This window comes from Eurosta solidaginis, chromosome 4 (genome assembly GCF_040869045.1).
Source record: "Eurosta solidaginis isolate ZX-2024a chromosome 4, ASM4086904v1, whole genome shotgun sequence".
NCBI classification, from domain to species: Eukaryota; Metazoa; Arthropoda; class Insecta; order Diptera; family Tephritidae; genus Eurosta; species Eurosta solidaginis.
This window is the reverse complement of record NC_090322.1, coordinates 54,934,260-54,955,121: the sequence shown is the minus strand read 5'-3', so window position 1 is coordinate 54,955,121 and position 20,862 is coordinate 54,934,260. Positions and strand designations below refer to the sequence as shown.

Genomic DNA, 20,862 nt, shown 5'->3' with positions numbered 1-20,862 from the left:
TCCTAACAGACCAAACAAAACATGGTTTCGTAATTGCAATTTAACGCCTAAACAAATAAAAACTCTAAACAGAGTTCTCGTGGGATGCACATATGACGGTGCTTACTTACAAAAAGTAGGCATAACAGATTCTAACGTATGTGCATGTGGACACATCAACAACTATATCCACATAACCTTTGAGTGTAGACTTCTAGAATACGCTCGCACAGGACTAAAAATTTTTACAGAGTGTACCAGCTTTGAACAAGTTTTCCAGGGGTTTGATCCAAATAAGATCACTCAGCTTGCAGACTTTTTTACCAAAGCAAAAGTCACTTTTTGAAATAAACGTTTTTAAAAATTGAAAAGAAAAACAGAAAAAACATCTGCACTATTATCAAACACTCGTATCGCCAGCAAACCGCTGGTATACCAAAGATGCTAGTACCGTCCACCACATTTCAAATACCCATCCTAAACTCCCAATAACAAAAAAATATATATAATAATAATAATAAAAATAAAAACACGCGAATTAATGCACCAAAACCAAATAAGACACCATTTAAATGAAATATGGCAACATTGTTCCCGACATTTTGCAATTAAGGCAAATACGTTTTACAAACATTGCTGTTCATCATAAATACATGGAAGTTATATCTATCTACATGTTCGTGTAGCAGGAAGATTATACCAAAAAGAATCCAACCATCAAAGTCTGCATACTCGTGCAGAAACTAAACGCAAATCATAAAGCAGGAGGAAAAACCTGGCGTGTGGAGACAAAGTCTCTGGCCAACAAACCCAAACCAAAAAAAAAAAAAAGTGGAAAATTTTTTCAATTTGTGTGATTTACATTTTGCAGAAATTAATATACGCATTCTTTAATATTTTTTGGTCTACTAAAGTGTGTTTTAACAAAAAAAACTCATATCAATGTGTGCATGTTTATAAAGAAAGAAAGTGAAATATGTAATAGCATAGTATAAATAATCGTGAGCAATTCTAATGCAGAATAGTAAATTTTGATTTCCACATACATACAAGAAAAAAATTCTTGTTATCATTAAGATTTATTATCCAAAATTGAAAAAAAAAGATTAGAAAATTCGGTGTAAAAAAACGGCTATGTGTGCAATAAAATAGCCTCTCTTGTTGAGATACCCCTCCATGGTCTCCATTAATTATTGTGACGGAGGTGTGTTTGCAGCAGCAAAGTGATCCCAAACAGTGTAGGTCGTGGTGGTTGTTGTTCGTGGTCCGCATCAACTGGACCAGGTGGGGCAATGACGCCACATCCAGTTATACCAAGGTATATACCACAACAGCAACCGGGTAATGCAAGGCCACGATAGCAGCAGCAACAACCTCCCAAGGCAGGCTATCATCGTTGATTTATAAAAAAACAGTGTTGTGCATCTTTAATGCTTAAATATTTCCTCTGTTGAAACAGTTTCCACGATTCACTGTTCAACGAAAGCTGCAGCCAGCGTATGCCACCCCCGAACAGCTGATAACAAAAACTTGGATGCACAGCAGTTTAAAGCCAAAATGGAAGTTGAGGAAATATCTGAAAATAAGGTAAATATATGTTTCGCGTTATTAACAAAATCGCCCTAAATTTTGTGAATTAACAGATCGCACCTGAACGTGTGATCAAAGAAAGCACTACAGAAATTATTGCCGGCGGGGCCGTATTCTACAATCCAGTACACGAATTTAATCGTGATTTAAGTATTTCAGTACTTAATGTATACTCAAAGCGGTTGATAAGAGAGCGGGAAGCGGCGGCGCATAAAAATCCACAAAATACAAAGGAAAGCAAGCAATGCTAATGACAAGAAACCATGCACGGCTGGTGGTGTAAAATACGACGATGGACTGCGAATATTGGAAGCGCTTGCTGCAACAAGTTTACGTAGCATAAGTTATGCAAAAGAAGTAGCAGGCGTGCGTGAAATTGTTGCAAATGATCTATCTAAGGTGGCAGTAGATTCCATTAGCGTAAATATGCGACACAATGGAGTGGAACATTTAATTGTGCCAAGCGAAGGGGATGCAATGTAGGTTTGATATACGAATCAATAGCTAGTGATTTAACTGTAATAATCAATAATAAAATTCGCAATAGGACTCTCATGTACCTTTCAACTTCATATGAGAAGCGTTTCGATGTTATAGACCTAGATCCTTATGGTTGTCCAAATCGCTTTCTGGATGGCGCTATACAATCACTGACGAGTGGGGGTTCATTACTTGTAACTGCGAATGATATGGCTGTGCTGGCAGGCAATACGCCTGAAGCCTGCAATGCCAAATATAGTTCTGTGCCTTTGCGTATGAAATGCTGCCATGAGATGGGATTGCGTATACTATTGCATTGCATTGAAACGCACTCTAATCGTTATGGAAAATATATTGAGCCACTTTTGAGCATTTCTGCCAATTTTTATATACGCGTATTTGTGCGTATGCATAGTAGTCAAGCGAAGTGTAAATATAGCATGAGGTTGGTATACAGCATTTTGGCCTTTTACCAAAATCCAATTACTTACCATATCTTTATATTATGAACACAGCAAACAATGAATGGTATTTCAATGCACTGGTTGTGATACCTATACGCTACAGCCTATGGGTATTGTAAAAAGCAAGATCTCAGATAAAGGCAATGCGGAAGAAAAATTCGGTATACCAACTGGACCAAATGTTAATACAAATTGTGCGCATTGCGGTGATAAACATCATGTAAGTTTCAGCTATCCCACTTAAGTATTTAAACTCGAATAAATCAAATTTTTTCCTTCTTACTTAATTGGTGCTTAACCGTTTAAACGGTTATGTCCGTTCAAAAAGGCGCGTCAGTCGCTTTTTCAGAGGGTTAACTGGCACCAATTGTTCACACCAAATTATTTCTTATATTCCCAAATATAGATGGGCTGTCCACTTTGGTCGCATCCCATACATGATCCAACGTTTGTTGAAGAATTGCTACAAATCATAGAAGAAAAACCGCTAAGTGATTTGGACACACAACGTCGTTTAAAAGGTGTGTTATCGGCGGTATGCCTGAACTTGTATTGGGTACATGAGTTTTTATGTAAAAAATATTCATCATATCCAACATCAATACTTCGCATTCAATTGTGGACGCTGTACGCACTACATTGGGTTCACGTAATATGGACAAGCATATTGTTGATTCCAGTGGTAAGGCTACAATTTCAAATGATGGAGCAACCATTAAGAAACTATTGGATAAAATAATAACACAACGTAGCGTGCTCAAGTGGTATAAGCTTATCTGGAAAAGATATTTCGTAACGAAAACCCTGGAAGATTACCGCGCCTTGTCTGCTGTGGTTCAACAAAATATAACTTGGATTATTTATATAATTTGTTGCTCTTTTTCAATTTTCCTGAATACAAATGTCTGGATTGGAAAAATTTCAAGCAAATAAAGCTTGGCGTGCAAAAGTCAAGAAATTACTTGTCATGCAACGGTAAATGCTTATAAATATATCATTAAAATTGCATGCTTGTTTATGATGAGCCATTCGAGTGGATGTTTTATATACGGTAGAGTAAATTGGCTTACTATATAAGAACATGAAATTTTTCCAAATCTTTGACTAAAAAGTAGCTACTAGCTTGTAGAACTTTATTACTTTACTTTTAAAAAGATAAATCACTTTAGCATGGTAATATATACCTATTATTAAAAATTAATACAAACAATATCTTCAACATTTTTTTCTAGATTCACGAACACATTTAGAAAGGCTACAACGCCTGCTAAAGAGCCGGTATATTGCCAACGCTTTAGCTTGGATTTAGAGGAGGATCTACAAACTTTGCTAGAAGCACGCGCAGCTCCTCATGTAGCGAATGCGGATCAACACGAAAGTAACGTTGCTGTTAGCGGAAATGCAATGAACAAACCATTTGAAATGGAGGATGAAAATAAATCCAACAATGCAAACACTATAAAGAGGATTCCTTATAATTTTTCAACTAAGGCATCTTGTGACGAAACTATATTTGAATGCCAACAGCAACGTACGTCTGATGAAAGTTTTATGGCTTTGGAAAAAATGTGTGATAAAACAGCATCCGATCCTAACAGCACACTATTTAAGTACATACATAGCGAGAACAAGGATATGGTTAAAGAAGATGCTAAAAAGCGCAGCGCCGATGGAAACTATTTTAAAATCCCTTGTAAACAAGGTAAGTGAATATACAACATATTGAAAGTTGATAAGATTGCGTGGTATAAATTTAATAATATAATCTTAGAACTACAAGAAATAGATGAAGAAGCACAATCACTGCAACGTCTATTGCATGACTTATGCGTACAGGAAAAAAATTGACGCCGCCTTGTTCGGACGTGTTCTCAATTTGCTCCGTATATTTATCTAACCTAATGAGTTTGTAGTGTTTAAATCGTGTTAATGCACATTTATTTGTCTTTTGGATAATCGTTAACATGATAAAACAATAAGGCTGGTATTTCAATACGAATAAATCAATATATCTTTAAATATTCCGAATTCCGTGCATTGTAGTTAAATTACCAAAAAGTGTAGCTAACAGGCTGACATGCCGTGCAGTTGCGGACATAAGGTGAATCGTGGGAAGCCGACGGTGCAGTGCAGTCTGTGTAAAGAGATTTTTCACATTGAGTGTGTTGGTTTGTTGCAGAGTGACCTGGACTTTTTGCTGGCTTCTGACAAACCTTTTTTTTGTAAAGCTTGCTCTGCTGAGAGGCGCTTATCTATGCACCAACAACCTCTGTCTGTTCTACCATCTGTTAATAATAATTGTGATGAAAGTGTTAGTGCAAACAAAAACAATCATCAATTAGCACTGCTAGCCGATGAACTTGCTGAAGTGAGACGCGAAAATGCTCGCATTCTGTCGAGTGTCAATGCACTTCATGACGAAAATAATTTTTTAATGCAGAAATCGGATGATCTTACTGCTGAAATTTGTGTTCTGCGCTCTAAGTTGGAGAATAAAGACTCTGTTCTCTCAGCAAAAACTTCTGAAATTAAAAATCTAAGTAACATTGTGGGTAAATTGTTAATACAGCCCATAATCAATGATTCTGCTACTGAGAAAGCTGTGAGTGTCAAACCAACCAATTCAAGCACAACAAAGAATGTGCAATTAAGAGAATTGGAATTAAATTTAAACAAAAACAACAACAGAACAAGTCATAATGCTGGTTTGCCTTCTCCCTCTGCAAATGCTGTACCTGCAGCTATATCCAATGCTGCGTTAGAAGGCTCTGCTACGACTACGCCTACGCCTCGCATACATGCAAACAAAAATGCTAAAGGCAAATCAAGTGAAGCTACTATCCCTAGCTTTGCCGCGGTCGCTGCGCCTCGCGATGCTGGGTTTAATCAATCTTCTGAGCGCCAAGTACCCCAGTGGGAAATCGTTGCGAAAAATAATCGCAGAAAGCGAAATAAGCCCATTGTTGGGGGTAATTCAAATAATAATGAATTAAAAGTTGTTCCCGTTTTTAAATATCTGCATATATCGTCATTCGCGCCAAGTGTTAAGGAAGCTGATATCTTGGCCTATGTCTCAAGTCGTGCTAAAATTGAGACTAGTTTATTACTCTGCCATACTCTGGTGAAGAAAGATATTTCCCTTGACAAATTTAGTAAAGTTAACTTCAAACTGGGTGTTTCTGAATGTTCCGTTGATAAGGTGCTTGATCCAGCTATATGGCCTGAATTTGTGAAAATTCGTCCATTCCGTTTTTTTCAACAAGAAGGTGCATCGCTCCGGCAGCGATAACTAATCCCGTTAATGTAACTAATCCCGCTAGTGTAACTGGTCCCAAGAAGTTGACCGCTCCTAAGAAGTTGAAAATATATTTTCAAAACGTTTCGGGGTTGAGAACTAAGTCTAAGCTGCTATTCGCATTGAGCTCAAACCTAGATTATGATATTTTCGTACTCGTTGAAACTTGGCTAAACGAGAGCTTTTACGACAGTGAATACTTTGATACTAATCTCTACAATGTGTTTCGGAAGGACCGTGATTATACTAAAACTGGTCATAGTAGAGGTGGAGGTGTTTTAATCGCAGTCAAAAGGAAATACCGCTCCTCACTGGTTATGTTAGACAATAATGATACACTCTTGGATCAGCTATGTGTGTCAGTTAAAGGCGTTTCAAATATCACTATTTGTGCTTCGTACATACCTCCTTCTAGTGATGATGTGCTTTATAGAGCACATGTAGATAATATTCGGGACATTGCATTTAATCTTCATGATCATGACTGTATTTGTGTTCTTGGTGACTTCAATCTGGGAAATATTGATTGGTCCTATATTGATGATTGTAATCAGCTTTTTGCTAATAATGTCAGCAGCATACCCGAATTTATTTGATAGATAATCTAATGAGTTGCGGTCTTACTCAGATAAATATCTTTTCTAATCAACTATCTCGTATCTTAGACTTAATTTTTGTTAATGATAACGTAAATTATGCAATTTCTGAGTGCCTTGATCCTCTTTCCACTCCTGGTATCCACCATGTACCGTTAATTTTAAAGATAGAATTCTATGAGTTTAGTTCTATTTGTGCCGTTGATGAATCTATCAATTATCGCTTTAGAAATATGGATGCTTATATGGTAAATTTTGCAGTTGATTCCATTGACTGGATTACATTATTTTCCCATGTTGAAGTCTCCAACTGTTATGAAATTTTTAAGCATAAGATTAAGGAAATTTGCAAAGCACATATCCCTGTTCTTAAAAAATACAGATACAAAGTTCCTTGGCACACCAAAGAGCTGTTAAAACTTAAAAATTTGAGAAATAAATATTTCAAGAAGTTCAAGCTGTCAAATTCTGTGACTCATAAAGAGATATATTTACGTTATTCAAAGCAATTTAATTTTTTGAACAAGGATCTTAAGCGTAGTTATATTCGTAAGTTTGAATCGGATATAAAATATAGTTCTAGCTCATTTTGGAGGTATGTCAACTCCAGAAAATCTTGCTCAAGTATTCCGTCTGTGGTTTATCTCAATGATGCTCAAGCCCAGTCTACTGCTGAGGCTGCTAATCTCTTTGCCCAGTTCTTTAAGTCTAATTTCGAAGCTGACACTGACGTGAATGCGGAGTTTTTCGCGACCATTGGTTCCCCAGTAAATCTTGGATCATTAACTTTAACGCTTGATGATGTTGAAGAAGGGATCCGACAGCTGAAGACATCTACAAATACTGATGTTGATGGGTTGTCATCATATCTTTTTAAAAGTTGTTCTGCGTTCGCTGCCCCTCTGCTGCTTCTGTTCAATAAATCACTAGAGCGGGGTCAGTTCATTGATGCCTGGAAGGTAGGCTCTATTAATCCAGTATTTAAAAGTGGCAACAAGAATAATATTGCCAATTATAGACCAATCGCTAATATATCCTCCATATCAAAATTATTTGAGACTATTGTAAAAAATAAGATTTATTTTGCAGTAAATAGGTTTATCTCCATTGAACAGCATGGTTTCGTAAAAGGTCGTTCAACGGTCACAAATGTGGCAGTGTTTTCGGAATATTGCATCTCAGCGTTTCAAAACCGACTTCAAGTTGATACTGTATACACAGACTTTTCAAAAGCTTTTGACAAAGTAAGTCACAAAATTTTAATATTGAAACTTAGAGCTCTAGGATTTCACTCCACCCTTTTAAATTGGTTTGAATCCTATCTTTCGTGTCGTAAATGTAAGGTGGGTTCTCATCGGATTCGTTCATTGCGACGTCTGGAGTTCCTCAGGGTAGCATATTGGGTCCACTCCTTTTCATTATCTTCATAAATGATATATCCAGTTGTTTCAAGTACACTAATTTTCTTTTGTATGCTGATGATTTAAAGTTGTATACGTCAATTACAAGTAAGGAGGACGTGTCGAATCTCCAATCTGATTTAGATAATGTCGCGATTTGGTGTAAACGAAATAAACTAAATTTAAATATTAAAAAAATGCTCACATGTCTCCTACTCTAAGTCTCGCTGTCTTCTGCCTACATCTTACAATATTGATGGGCTTCCACTATCCACTTTAAGCGAAATTATCGATCTAGGTGTTGTATTCGATTCCAAATTTCTGTTTCACAGACATTTGAGCTACGTAATTGCAAAGGCATATTCAACACTTGCATTCATTAGACGTTTTGGCTCTGACTTTTCTGATCCCTACACTTTAAAATTGCTGTACACCTCGCTTGTACGTTCCAAATTAGAATACGCTGTTTTTATCTGGAGACCATACTATGTTTGTCATATTAAGAGGCTTGAGCGAGTTCAAAAAGTGTTTGTCCGCTTTGCGTTGCGGTCATTAAACTTCAGAGACCCGATTCCCCCTTATAGGAGTCGTTGTTTGCTTATTAGCTTAAAGTCCTTAGATACTAGACGGTCCATTCTGTCCCTCACTTTTGTGTTCGACTTAATAATGGACTTTGTTAGAACTAATTACGCAACTAATGCTCCGATTTTTAGAGCTTTGAAAGAATTTAATTCGCTTATGAACCCTGGAAATCTTGATTTGTCCTCTACGAAGGAAGTATTTAAACAAAGATTAAATGAACTTTTTCTTAGCTAATTAGTTTTTAAGTTAAAATAATAATGGTTGTTATTTTTTTAGATGCTTTTTCTTCTTGTAATCTGTGTGAAAATTTTTTGTATTTTCTAGATTAATATTGAAATAAATAAAAATAAATAAATAAATAATGAAACTCCTTTAAAAAGTATTGATGTAACACTACTAGAAGATATTGAAGCGCCATCTAAAATGTGGGACTCCACAATAGTGGGCGATACCACTTTACAAACTTCATCTTTGAAAATGGTGAGACTTCTCAGACCATCTACTATACTAGAGGAAAATTGCGAAGATCAGTCTAATAGTTCTTTGGGTGGTGATGATGCATCATCACACATAAGCTTTCAAAGCGCTCAAAAAGGCAGTGAAACTTCAGCGACAACAAGCTTTAAAAAAAAAAAGCTTTACCTACGCTCTAAATCTACGCCGTCATATACGTACTCATACCGGTGGAAAACCATACAAATGCGAATACTGGGAATGCACCTTTGCTGTAAGCGATCCAGTGCTGTCGCATTTACGTACACATCTGGGCAAAAATATTCATAGATGTGAGTTTTGCCCATCAACTTTTCCTCACTTTACGGAGTTACGTACGCATTTAACTACGCACAAAGACGAAGATCCAGAAACGCGGGAGCGAAATATGACAGCCTTAAAGGAGGAGGAGGCTAAATTAAAGCAAAATTTGGCCACTAAAATTCAGCAGCCGCCAAAACCCAAACGAAAATATACGTGCAATTTCTGCAACAAGGGTAAAGGTTTATAAGACTGTGATTGTAAATGATATTCATTTTACTGATCGTTAATTCACAGATTTTACAACTTCATCTAAGCTAAAGCGCCATATACGTATGCATACCGGCGAGCGACCATACTCGTGCTCAGAGTGTGGGAAATCATTCTCATTGAAATCGTAAGAATATAAATAGGGTTCAGAGTTTGAACGGCCGGCAGTTAAAAATGGATTTATTTTAAAAGTTAATAAAAAAACTTATATCTAAACATATCCGTAAAACGAAAGGCACAAAAACAAAAGCTCAGTAAAAATGGGACAACTAAATGAAACCTTATATCCATATCGCCTGCTGATTGGAATATCACCCGGTTGTTGTTGTAGCAGTTAGGTGGGGCGAAGCACTGCTCAACAATATCACCCGGTCTCGGGTGCCGTTTCGAAAAGCACCTTTCTCAGAAAATATTTGAATAACCCTGTATATTAGAAAAGCCCTATCACAGAATTCGGTTGAAGAATGCCCTAACTCAGATTTGGCTTCAAAAATGACCGATCTGAGCTCAAATACAACACATTTTGACAATAGCTGGAGTGTTTATGAAACAAATTCTAAGATAGGGCGTTCTTCAAACGAATTCTGAGAAAGGAAGTTTTTGGAACGGCAGCCGAGATTTGGTGATATTCCACTCAGCAGCCGATATGAATATATGGTAAGTCTCATTTTTACCGACCTTTCCTTTCCTTTTTAAAAATGTGCTTAACAAAACTTTTTTCTTTTAATGCACTCTTAAAATGAATCCATAAGCACTGTAACATTAACTACTTTTTCATACTTGTTTTTTGATTTGTATTGAGAGTGGCGATTTTAATATTAGAACGGCTAATTTAGACAATTAAAATAACAAAAATTACTACAAAGCCAAATTTTAGTGAGGACCTCTAGTTTACCATAAAAATATTAAAATTAAAAGTCCCCATCTATCCTATTCGAGCTAAAAAAAATTACTCGAGGTCAAAGGTAATTGCCTTAATAGCACCGCAGAAAAATTCCTCCAATTCTTTTCTCCTAGAGAGAACAATAATTGGGGAATAGGAATTTCGAATCTTCGAAGTCAGCTGATTTGCCAATTGAAATTTTGTTGCGCATTTCTATTTTTGTTAACAAATTAAAAGTTTAGTTATTGTTGCGAATTTGTTTAAAATTGAGAAAAAAAATATAAGCAAAGCAACAGGGAGCAACAAACGAATGATGCAACCATCTTTCACACGTTGTTATTGTAGCAGTGCTTCGCCCCATCCAATAGGTGCGACCGATCAGAAATTATCATCAATATCCTCTAACGGGAGTCCAAGGAAACTTGCTGTTTCGACAGGGGGGACCATAATGAAAGGGGTGTTAGAGGCGTTGGTTCCACATTACAATTAAAGAGATGGTTGGTGCCATGTGGGGACACATTGCAAGCGGGGCATACATATTGTATGTCGGGGTTGATTCTGGATAGGTAAGAGTTTAACCTGTTACAGTATCCAGAACGAAGTTGAGCTAGAGTGACTCGCTTTTCTCTGGGGAGTATGCGTTCCTCTTCCGCGAGGTTTGGATACTTTTCTTTGAGTACTGGATTCACCGGGCAATTCCTAGCATAAAGGTCCGACGCTTGTTTATGGAGTTCACCAATGACCTGCTTGTTTTTTCGCTTCATAATAATTTTGTAAGAGAGCCCCAATTATCGAAATTTGTATCCAAACTTTATAGTCTTAAAATATGTTTTGTGAATGGATAAACAAAAATTCAACCAAATTCTTACTTTGTAGGTAGTATATTTACTATACATAAGTACATTTAATTACATAGTTTTCTCACACATAGCGTTTATAACGATTATCGAAAAAAAGAAACATAAATAATTGTATAATTTGAAATATTACGAGCAAAAGTAAGAGAAAAGAAAAGAACCCCCAACAGAACAAGCTCAGCCAGACTTAAGTATTCATATTAGATTTCGTTTCGATTTCGGCCCAATAAAGTGTGAATTGTTGGATCATTTTTTTTCTCTCACTTTATACACTACTCACACTTACATACATTTTCATAGTGTAAATAGCTATTAGTAGTTCAACAATGCTGTAGCCCTGGTTAAGAAACCTGCACTATCTTATTTTTTTTTGTTGCATACATACGTTAATATGAATTGTCAATAAATTGTGTATTCTAAAATGGGAATGCTGACAGTCTTTCTGATTTAGAAGGCACTAGGTAAATCAGGTAAGGGGCCACCGAAATATAGGTGCGTCGGTGGCCATGGTTTTTGAGGGTGGGTATATGCACCGGGCGTCGCAACAACACCCGCGGCGCCCTCAAGTTATACTCGGCCCTTTTTGTTTTTCTTATTTTAATTTTCAGCGTTTTTTTGCATTTCAGCGTTAGTAACCGGCCATGTCCGGTTCGGTAAATTTTTTTTTTGCGGTTATTTCTTTTTGGATTTTAAATTTTGAATGTTAACGGTCTGTCCGTGACATCCGGTTCGGCCGGATGTTGTTTTAGTTTGAATTTATAAGCGTTTTGAGTCGGTCTGCGCTTCTGTCGGTTTTTTTGAATTTGACAGCTTTTAGTTTTGATAGGCATGATATGACTTTTTTTTTTGTTATGGCACAGGAACAGTAAGGTTGGCGGGGACCCGCCCCAGCCGACAATGACTAGCCACTGTGCACCACCACATCATGCCGACCGCCTTCCTTACTGCTTCCACCGAAAATGCGATACCATAACATAGTTATGAGTGGTAGCGGCCGTTTGAGTTGTTGGCGCCGCGGGGCGCGAGCAGCAGCGGGTACTTGTTGTGGCTTGCTGAGCAGCGGAGCTGCTGGAAGGTAGTGGAGGGCGCTAAGGCGTAGACTACGGGACGCCCTTGGGCGAACAGCAAGGAGCCACAAAAGATTTATAAAAGTCACGTGGACGTCGGGTTTTGGGATCAAGCCCAGAACAACCTGTCCGATGCAACCATCCGTTACACGAGGCACACTGAACAGAGTATGACCATCCTAAAAAGATTCGGTTCGATACCTTCCCGGAGAAAGAGAATGTAATTGCTCAGGCCAATTATTACAAAATACTCTTTTTTTGAAATAAAACACCGGCACTTCACTTAGATTTACTAACAACTTTATTAAACGGCTCGCAAGAGATGATCGACCGCACAGATGCAGGTTTTAGTTTATAACTAACTTTAACAATATTTCCTTTTCTTTTTAGAGCTAAGTTTGGTAAGTATATAAAGGATGCCGTTATATACACAAAGCGAATGAGAGCGAAGGATTGGTAAGTATTTAAATAATTATAATTTGTGTTGGTAGAATAAGAGATGTAGGTAGGAACGGAAAGTGAAATTAGGTACGTATGATAGGTAGGTATTTATAAAGGGTGAGTATATCAAGTAAGTATCATTATTGTATTATTAGTATAATTCCATTTGACGTAACTATTTATTTAATTAATATTTATATTAGGGTCCCATGTCCTCAACATGCCGGCGGGCCTGCGGCGACGATACCTCTACCAGATTGTCTAGTTCCCCTATGGTTTCACATATTCGATCCCTTATCCCACGGATGCGATGTTGAGCCACCTTTGACTGTTTGGGCTGTTAAGACTCAAGTAAAGATGAGCGATTGCGTTCTATTCGTGGCAAGGGATATAAAAGAGATGGGGAGTAATTTTTTATCAAGAGAGCAGTGGGTGTTGGGTAATAGGGCTAAGCACATGGCAGCAAACACAGTTTTGTTATGTTTCGGGTGACAATTCCATTTTGGGTACGTACGTCCACCACGCGAACATTCTGATCGGGACCGGGATGAAGTTTTTCGACTCGACCAAGTCGCCATTCGTTTGGAGGAAGTAGATCATCTTTGATGACGACTAAGTCACCTTCCTTTAGATTTAATTCTTGGCATTTCCATTTACACCGTTTGTGGAGTTGATGCAGGTATTCCGTTTTCCATCGTTTGCTGAATTGGTGGTGAAGCACCTTTAATTTTTGCCATTGGTTTGTTATTGAGAGATTGTCACAGTTAGGTTCCGGTATGGAGAGTAGTGGGGCTCCGCGTAGGAAGTGATCAGTGGTTAGAGCCTGGAGGTCGTCGGGACCTTGGGACATCGGCGAAATAGGTCTTGAGTTCAAGACCGCTTCAATCCGAATAAGGAGCGTAGTGAATTCTTCATAGGTGAATTTGTGACTTCCTGCAACTTTCGTGAAGTGAGTTTTGAAGCTCTTCACAGCTGCTTCCCATAGACCTCCCATATGAGGGCGTATGGAGGAATAAAGGCCCATGAGAGCCCGTGAATGGCATATTTATTTGATATGTCAGGGGGAATTTCTTGAAGAAATGTGGAGAATTCGTTTTGGAGGCTGCGCTGTGCGCCGACGAATGTTTTTCCGTTATCGGACATTATTTTGTGGGGTATTCCCCGACGTCCCACGAACCGTGCGAATGCGGCTTTAAATGCTTCTGAAGTTAAGTCGGAGCAAAGTTCGAGATGTATGGCTTTTGTGGAGAAGCATACAAACACACAAACGTATGCTTTAACATGGGATGATCTACGTAGAGTTGAAGTTTTCAACAGGAATGGCCCGGCAAAATCAATGCCAGTGGTTTGAAATGGGAGTGAGTAGGTTGAGCGTTCTGGAGGTAAAGCGGCCATCAATTGTGACCTCATTTGTTGTTTATATAGTGTACATGTCTTGCAGTGAAATATGCATGTTTTTATTTTTTGTTTGAGACGTGGGATATAGAATTCCCGCTGGATCATGCAAATCATCAATTGCTTTTCGGCATGGAGTAATGTGGAGTGAAGGAAATTCAGAAATAGAGAGCAGAATTTTGAGTTGTCTGGAAGAATTATCGGATGACACTCATTATCATTCATGGCAGCGTAGGTGAGACGTCCTTTTACACGTAGCAGACCTGAATCGTCCAACGAGGGATTGAGTGATAATAACGAGTCCTTTTTGTTAATGGGTTGTCCTGACGTTAATGAAGCTATCGTTTGGCCGAAGTATCTATGTTGAGCATTCGAAATGAGACGAATCTTTGCTCGATTTAGCTCCTCATAAGTGAGAGTTGAGGTGAGGGGAATGGGCAGTTTTTTGGCTTTATGGATAAACCGAAGCATGAAAGCTACTACTCTAAGAGCTCTTGAGTAGGAGGAGAAGCGTTCTAAAATATCGGTACTTTCAGAGACGTGGAATGCCTCTATTTTCCACTGTTCTGGAGGAGGTGAGTGGTTTGGAGTATTGTTTGGCCAGAGAGTGGGTGGTTTAGTTAACCATTCAGGGCCTTGCCTCCAGAGAGAGCATTCAGCGAGTTCCCCAGGGGTGGTTCCTCGCGTTCCGAGGTCAGCTGGGTTGTCGACGCTTGATACATGTCGCCACCTTGCATTGCTCACGTTATTGATAATCTGCGACGTCCTGTTTGCGACATAAGTTTTCCAAATCCATGGTGGCTTTTCCAGCCAGGCGAGTACGATGGAGGAATCGGTCCATAGTGCTAACTCATGACAGGGGAGGTTCAGTTCGTTTATCCTGAGCTTTGTATGCATTGCTCCGTCATTCGATGAGTCGTATTTTATTTGACATTGATTTCGGGTATCCTCTTCAAGGTAGCTTATTTGGAGGTTTTCACTAGTAGCGTCTACCAAAGCCATATATTTTTCGAGTTGATCAAGGTATGTTTTGAGGTATTTTTTTCGACCGGGTTCTTATGCCTGGTTGCTGAGCAACTGGTAGCTTATCTTCCTTTTCAGTGGGCATTGTATTAAGTTTATGTATTTATTTATGCCAAAGTAATTAAATATGAGTTGAAAATTTTTGTGGAAGTTTTTATTATTTTCGGCCTACTGTGCGTTTGCTAGCTGTTATTCTCCTCGCACTAGCAAATATTTTGTGGGAATATGTATGTGTATCAGTGCGTACCTCCACTATGTAGATGTCTTTACCCAGTAGGGACTTGGGAAAAGTACGGGGTGGTCGGCGAGTGTTCCTATTGGAAACGATTTGGAAGTAGTTACCGACGATAACTAAATCGATTTTTAGAATGTTAGAGTATACTAAGAAAATTTGGGGTGAGTTGCGAGTGTACCCTTTAGGATGAGTTGGAGGCAGTTGCGTGTATTTTACACTGGGTTCTATATACGTGTGAGCGAATGTAAGTAGATATATTAGAGCTGTATTATACTTAGCAAATTTTTGTGGGGTGTGCTTTTGTTTGTGATATGGGGAAAATATATCAATACTAATATGAGTAGCTTCAATGTACGGTAAATAAAAATGAGAGGTTTTTGATTTACCGATCAGGAGATTTGCTAAGTATGTATATACATACGTATTTATATATAAGGAATAGGCTAGCGGATTTGGGGATACTTTGTGGAGAAATATGTGAATTTTTATATATGTAAAAAGGGGGTTAGAGAATTATTTTCGGTATATGAAACTAGAGGTTTTCATATACACTTCGAAATCCGCTAAACCTTTTATGAACGTATGTATCTGATGGACTTACTTTGAAGTGGTTTCATACAAACCACTTTTTCTCTTTCCAAGTGTTCTACCTTGTATGTTGTTGTCTTCGTGATCGTTTGTGCCTGGTGCTGTTGTTGCGCTTTATACAGGTATACTGCTAGCGTTGTAGAAAAAAGGGATATGCGCGTAGCGTTAAGAATTAGTTTTCTTGATATAAAATTTTTTCTTTATTTTGAGTTTTGAAAATATTGTTTATTTTTAAATTGATTTTGTTTTTCTTTTGCGACCTCAAAATGTATATATTTTTTTTTCTATAAATGCTTTCACTGTTTAAAAGAATTTATAGGTTTTTTTTTTCTTTTTTTGCGGCAGTCTAATGTATGTGCTTTTTTTTCCTATAACTATTTTACCGGTTTGTTTTTTTTTTTTTGTTCGCGAACCTTTTCAATTTTGTTGTCTGAATTTTAAAAGCACTTTAGTTAAATTTATTTTGACTTTTCAATGTTTATTTCCTCCACTTTAAGCACTCTATATACATATATGTATATGTATGTATATAATTTCGTTTTTTTTTTTTGGTTCCTACCGGCGCGCTAACTTTTTGTTTAAATTTTTCTTTGTCTTAATTTTTTTTTTGCTTCACTATATTTATTTAAATTATTAGTCTTCAAAATGGGTTTCGGCACCATGTAATTGCTCAGGGCAATTATTACAAAATACTCTTTTTTTGAAATAAAACACCGGCACTTCACTTAGATTTACTAACAACTTTATTAAACGGCTCGCAAGAGATGATCTACAGCACAGATGCAGGTTTTAGTTTATAACTAACTTTAACAATATATCCTTTTCTTTTTAGAGCTAAGTTTGGTAAGTATATAAAGGATGCCGTTATATACACAAAGCGAATGAGAGCGAAGGATTGGTAAGTATTTAAATAATTATAATTTGTGTTGGTAGAATAAGAGATGTAGGTAGGAACGGAAAGTGAAATTAGGTACGTATGATAGGTAGGTATTTATAAGGGTGAGTATATCAAGTAAGTATCATTATTGTATTATTAGTATAATTCCATTTGACGTAACTATTTATTTAATTAATATTTATATTAGGGTCCCATGTCCTCAACAGAGAATACGGAGCAGTCCCGCTGCAAGGAGCTGTTGGGGGATGACAATTTATGGGAGGGACGCAACAAATTAAATGGGGTTACACTGAAATGACAGTCCTTGGTCGGGAAAGATCCCGAGTCGCTGCGGTACATAGAACCGACTGCCTTGGAAAGCGTAAAGGGAAGTGACCTCTAGTAGGTCACATTCACCACTTACCACAGTAGAATTTGTTAAACTACCACTGTCTGTATTTATCATTTAACAATTATTTGTACACTTTTAATTCAGCTATGTGTTCAGAATTAACATTTTTACACTCTAAAACTACAATCAGTGTATTTTGTGTGCTTAGATTATGTTAAAAATTGTGTTAAAGTTTTTGGTGTGGTGGAAGTGACCTACTAGAATTTTGTGAAGCTCGGCTGCTTTCCACTGAAGTTCGCGCATGCAACATCTTTATTCTTCGATCAGTATTTGCTAGTACTACTATCGCCACGAACATAGTGTACAAGTACAAGTGTGTTGACTTATCTGTCAAGCATTCTGACAGGCACTCGCTGGATTCGGAATGACAGCGAATTCAAAATGGAAAAAAAATGGAAAAATGCGCCGAATGATTGAAAAATTGAAAAAGTCGATACGATTGGTAGTAAAAATGTTGTCGTTGAGACCAAAAATGCGACTCTAGACCTGAGATTTCCATCAGGTGAGCGAGGCTGTTTGTAGTTTTGACGTTTATCGCTTAGTGAACACACTTGTATAGGTACACTATGGCCACGAAGCGAGCAAAACTAGCTAACGCGCACAGCTGTTCGTTCTCATCACTCACTATCAAAGTGCAGTGCTTTAATTACAAATGTGATGTGTCCATATTCTAAAAAGCGGTTAATATCCGACATAGATAACAATAAGTAATATAGTAATAAAATATTGGCCCCTATTTTGAGACAAATTCGATCTTCGACTGTGGTCGAAAGAGCATATCGAGCGAATTTTCATTCGGTATTATGACACTCTTTCGATCAAGACGTGCCATTGTTTGATAATTCGATAAAATTAACCGTTCAGAAAAGCACATTCCCATCATCTGTCAAATAAACGAAATGCCAAATTATTTATTACGAAGAAAGAGCCCATTACTGGTACTTAGCATTGGCTTCACTTGATTTGAGAACTGTCACTCACAGTTCTGTTAAATGAACAATGCATGTCACTGATTGCTCAAAACTTAGCAACACTTAACTTGACTTAGTCCCTATTACTGATATTTAGCATATACTTGACTTGACTTGGCGTAAACTTGACAACTTAGCCACGATTATACTCCACTTGGCGCATACAACCTGGCATCATAATCAGCGTAGAAATTTATTTTTAAATAAATGTCAATTTGTATGACAAAATGTCAAAATGAAATGGAAACAAACAAATGGCATCTCAAAATGTAAACGTCACTTAGAACTTACATAGAAAATCAAAATTCAACAGACTTCTAAGTCAAGTTAAGTGTTGTTAAGCTTTGAGTAATCAGTAACATGCAATGTTCATTTAACAGAACTGTAAGTGACAGTTCTCAAGCCAAGTCAAGTCTATGCTAAGTATCAGTAATGGACCCTTTAGAAGTCTGTTGCATTTTGATTTTCTATGTAAGTTCTAAGTGACGTTTACATTTTGAGATGCCATTTGTTTGTTTGCATTTCATTTTGACATTTTGTCATACAAATTGACATTTATTGATTATGATGCCATATTGTATGTGCTCATTGGAGTATAATCAAGACTAAGTTGCCAAGTTTACGCCAAGTCAAGTTAAGTCTATGCTAAGTATCAGTAATGGGGCCTTACGCCAAGTCAAGTCTATGCTAAGTATCAGTAATGGGCCCTGAAAAAAACTTAACAAGCCAACCTAATATAAACGCACGCAAGTCATTTTCAGTCAAAAATGTGTCATGCACATACAACTTGTATGAGAGCAACCCAAACTGAATTTGCTGCGTGAAAACCTAACTCGATTTCCAATTTTTGTTATGCGTGACATTTATAGCGTTTTCTTTTCTGGCTATAGTGTTACGCTTTTTGTGCGCCGCGAAAGGGTTGTTGTTCTATTCTAAAAAAACACGCAACGCCTTTACGGGGTATTTCGTTCTTTTGCGAAAATTGTTGCCTGCTCGCAAGGCAAAATCAGTACACTTTTACCCTGTATAAAATGACGGTATGGCAGTGCAACTCTGTGAAACTCTCAATTCGCTCTTGAGTCCCGCATATACTCTGTTATTATGAATGCATAAATCACTTACCCAGATTGCGCATTCACGAGTTCAAAATTGCTTCGTTCTGCGCATCTACGTCACAGTTGACTGTTTGTGCGAATGAAAAAAAGAGCGAAAAAACAAGAGCTAAAGGAAAATGACGTAAGAATTGCCCATAAAAAAGAGATGATCTAATGTTTACATGCGCAATGCGATATCTTCTTGTGTGATTTGTGATATGAGTGAATATGGTGAGATGAAATGTTCCTTGTATGCACTATAAATCATAGTACAGGTCTACAAGTAGGATATGTAGCAGCACGCACATACACAGCCACGCTCACCTGATAAAATGCTTGTTCTTGTTCGTATTTTTTGTGGATGTTATTTGGCACTGTTGTACTTCTTAGGTCCAAGAAAAGTGTAGTAGCTGCTAACGAAAACTGCGTAAAATATTTTTTTAAAATTACAAAGAAATATCCTTATTTACTTTCAAACGAGCACTTAATTACATATCTCTTTAAGTCCATATGTTTTGGACAATTTTAATTAACAAATTGTGATACTTTATTACCGTGGACGATTGCTAAAACACGACCAAAACCGTCGGGGGAGGTATTAATTGACGCAGTTTTGCCTCGCTTCCAATAATTCGAATACTTTTTCGCCTTTGGACTATTGATAACATGACAAAACGCGTCTCTTCATTTCTCTTTCCACATTTTTGGACGGGTTATTGTACTAGACCTCGGTTTAAAACTGTTTTTCGCGGAGAACTTTTGAACGGGTACAAAAACTTAGCACCCGTGTTTGTATTCTTAATACTGCAATAACTACGCGTCCTCGGATACCCCCATTCAAGACTTTTGTATAATTTTCTGTAGGACCCATATATGTGCACTACATTTTCATACTAAATTCGTTCAAAAAAATTTACCATCACAGCAACCCATATCTGATATTCCGCTCCTTTTTTTGTTTCCCTGCGTCGCTTTCAACGACAGCAACCCCGGTAATTTTGACACTTCGTTCAGTGTCAAACGCATGTTCCACGCACGTTCCTCTGAGCTCCACAATAGTTTGACACTGACCGAAGTGTCAAACGGCACTGTGTTAGAAAGAGGAAGGAATTGTTTCCTTCTCATACATATCATACTTGTAAACCTGTACTATGCTATAAATGTTGACAATTTTCTGGGGTAGGAATAACACTATTAAGGCGTTGCCATTTACTTAGGCAACAATTTATTTCAGAAAAGAAAACACTATTAGATTTGACGTTTGCACACATGCTTTGCAACGCAACGCATGCTTATTTGGGTTGTGGCAAAAAACGCCGGTTGTTTGCGTGCGATAAAAAACCGCAGTGCGTTTTTATTAGGTTGGCATGTAAGTACTGGAACTAACCAGAAGTATAAAACGCTGAAATGAATTTCAACGCGTAATTGTAGCTTTCTAAACATTGTAACTTTCTGAACATGTTACATGTAATAAAAACTAAACTTCATAATGACCATAGAAGCGTACATGGACTTGCTATCTAGTAAAGATGAATGGCTGCAACAATGCACAAGAGCCAAGTCTATTCCAATGATTTTGATATAGGCAACAATTCTCAGATTTTGCGCTA

At 37.5% G+C, this 20,862-nt stretch overlaps 1 pseudogene; it reads left to right on the top strand.

Moving 5' to 3' along the window:
* The first annotated feature begins 990 nt into the window (after nt 1–990).
* LOC137249771 (tRNA (guanine(26)-N(2))-dimethyltransferase-like) lies at nt 991–4,106 on the top strand (annotated as a pseudogene).
* The last annotated feature ends 16,756 nt before the right edge of the window (nt 4,107–20,862 follow it).